The 3,241-nt window shown below is 36.2% G+C and overlaps 1 non-coding gene across 1 annotated transcript; it reads right to left on the minus strand.

The window, feature by feature from the left end:
• Window positions 1–239: 239 nt before the first annotated feature.
• Window positions 240–346, minus strand: LOC139873885 (small nucleolar RNA R71). Its single transcript, XR_011767597.1, has one exon. It is a non-coding gene; the product is annotated as a small nucleolar RNA R71 (small nucleolar RNA).
• Between the last annotated feature and the right edge of the window lie 2,895 nt (window positions 347–3,241).

Consider the following 3,241-nt stretch of genomic DNA (forward strand, 5'->3'; position numbering starts at 1 on the left):
CAATTTAGTGGTATGCCAAAGGAAGATCCAAACAAACATCTTCGTACCTTTAATAGGATCTGTACTCTATTCAAAATCAGAGAAGTTGAGGATGAACAGATCTATCTCATGTTATTTCCCTGGACTTTAAAGGGAGAAGCCAAAGATTTGTTAAAATCATTACCTGAAGTGCGATTGATACATGGGATGTTTTAGTTGAGAAATTTCTTAAAATATTCTTTCCGGCATCTAAGGCCGTGAGACTTCAAGGAGAAATTGTTACGTTCACGCAAAAGCCAAATGAAACATTATATGAAGCGTGGACAAGATTTAGAAAGTTGTTGAGAGGATGTCCTCAACATGGTTTAGACACTTATCAAATAGTAAAAATATTCTACCAAGGATGCGACATTACTACACGAAAAGACATCGACATAGCAGATGGTGGTTCCATTATGAAGAAAACCGCAACTGAAGCCTACAAAATTATTGATAACACAGCCTCCCACTCACATGAGTGGCATCAAGAAAAAGACATCGTTAGATCATCTAAAGCAGCTAGTACTGATTCTAGCCAAGACTTTGATTCCATTTTCGCAAAGTTAGATGCTTTCGAGAGACGAATGGAAAAGATGACTAAAGATATTCACGCAATACGAATTAGTTGTGAGCAGTGTGGAGGACCACATTTGATAAAATATTTTCTCAGTATTGAACAAACAATGGAACAAAGAGAGAATGTTTCATACATGAACGAAAGGCCTGGAAATAATTATCAAAATAATTATCAACCGCCAAGACCGAACTACAATCAAAATCAGAATTATAACCGAAATGTTCTATACAACAACCAACAAGGTCCTAGCAATCAACAAGTATCTAATAATACTTACAACCAGCAAAGACCTATTTTTTCAAATAAACCACCACAAACTGATGATAAAAAGCCAAATTTAGAAGATATGATGTCGAAGCTAGTTGAATCTCAAACGCAGTTTTTCACATCTCGAAAACAAACTAATGAACAAAATGCTCAAGCATTTAGAAATTAACAAGCTTCTATCCAAAATCTGGAACAAGAAGTGAGCAACCTAGCAAGGTTGATAGGTAAAAGAAAACCGGGGAGTCTACCTAGTAATATAAATGCTAACCCCCGAAATGAAACAGCTAAAGCCATTACCACAAGAAGTGGTATTACACTTAAACCACCTGAAATACCTGTAATTTCTGATGACTCTATTCCTACTCCACAAGCACCACAGCCTGAGCAAGAGAAAGAAACAGAACCGGTAGTTGAAAAGGTTAATGAAGATAACACAGTTAAGGCACAGCCTTATGTTAAACCATACCAACCACCGCTTCCTTACCCGAGTAAAATGAGAAAAGAAAGACTTGAAGCCGAGCAATCCAAATTCTTGGATATGTTTAAACAAATAAATATCAATCTTCCTTTCATTCATGTGATTTCAGGAATGCCAAGATATGCTAAATTCCTGAAAGATCTAATCACAAATAGAAAGAAAATGGAAGAACTCTTGACTGTTACAATGAATGCTAATTGTTCTGCAGTGCTGTTGAATAAGCTACCAGAAAAACTCTCTGATCTGGGAAGTTTCACAATTCCATGTTTTCTGGGTAGTCTTAATTCAATAGAAGCATTGGCAGATTTAGGTGCTAGTATAAATTTAATGCCGTATTCATTATACGCTAAACTAGACCTTGGAGAATTGAAACCAACATGAATAAGCATACAACTAGCCGATCGATCAGTAAAATATCCTAGAGGGATAATGAAGAACATGCTAGTTAAAGTTGGTACTTTAGTATTTCTAGTAGACTTTGTTATTCTGGACATGGAAGAAGATTCTCGAGTTCCTCTCATATTAGGAAGACCATTCTTAACCACGGCTAAAGCAATAATAGACGTGTTCGGTAAGAAACTGACCCTAAGTATAGAGGACGAGAGTGTTACCTTTTCTGTTGATAGAGCCATGCAACAACCGCAATCTGCAGATGATACATGTTATTATATTCAAACCATAGATTCACATGCATAATTATTACCAGTATTTCCAGAATTACAAGGAACAGGAGAATGTTCTTTAGGAGAAGGAACTGAACCAATTGATGAAGCTAAAATTTTAGCTGCACTTATGGCTAATGAATACGAACCAACAACAGAAGAACTTCAAATGCTAAAAGAGGAAGACATATATCGATATAAATCATCGATAGAAGAACCACCGATATTAGAGTTAAAGCCACTTCCAAACCATTTGGAATACGCTTATTTACATGGTGAATCTGAATTACCTGTAATAATATCGTCTTCTCTCACAGAAAATGAAAAATCTCAACTCATTTCTGTGCTAAAAGCTCATAAACCAGCTATTGCATGGAAGATTCATGACATTAAAGGAATAAGTCCTTCGTATTGCACACATAAAATCCTTATGGAAGAAGGTCATAAAACATATGTGCAACACCAATGAAGACTAATTCCTAATATGCAAGATGTTGTTAAGAAAGAAATTATTAAACTGCTCGATGCAGGTTTAATTTATCCAATCTCTGATAGTCCATGGGTAAGCCCAGTTCAATGTGTACCTAAGAAGGGTGGTATGACTGTCATCACAAATGAAAAAGATGAGCTTATTCCTACTAGGACTGTAACGGGATGGCGTGTTTGTATTGATTATAGAAAATTAAATGACGCCACCAGAAAAGATCACTTTCCCTTACCTTTCATTGATCTAATATTGGAATGATTAGCCGTTACTACTATTTTCTTGACGGTTTCTCCGAATATTTTCAAATTCCAATCGCACCCGAGGACCAAGAGAAAACCACATTCACGTGCCCTTATGGTACTTTTGTTTATAAACGCATGCCATTTGGACTTTGCAACGCCCCTGTAACCTTTCAAAGGTGCATGATGGCGATTTTTCACGAAATGATAGAAGAATGCATGGAAGTTTTCATGGATGTCTTTTCAGTCTTCGGTGATACTTTTGAAACATGTCTAGTTAATCTTGAACGAATGCTTATTAGATGCGAGCAATCAAATCTAGTTCTTAATTGGGAGAAATGCCATTTCATGGTTAAAGAAGGCATCGTTCTTGGTCATAAAATTTCAAAGGAAGGAATTGAAGTGGATAGAGCTAAAGTAGATGTAATTGCTAAACTTCCATATCCCACCAATGTTAGAGGAGTTAGGAGTTTTCTAGGGCATGCCAGTTTTTACCGACATTACATAAAAGAT

Source organism: Rutidosis leptorrhynchoides, chromosome 10 (assembly GCF_046630445.1).
Source record: "Rutidosis leptorrhynchoides isolate AG116_Rl617_1_P2 chromosome 10, CSIRO_AGI_Rlap_v1, whole genome shotgun sequence".
In the NCBI taxonomy this organism is placed as follows: Eukaryota; Viridiplantae; Streptophyta; class Magnoliopsida; order Asterales; family Asteraceae; genus Rutidosis; species Rutidosis leptorrhynchoides.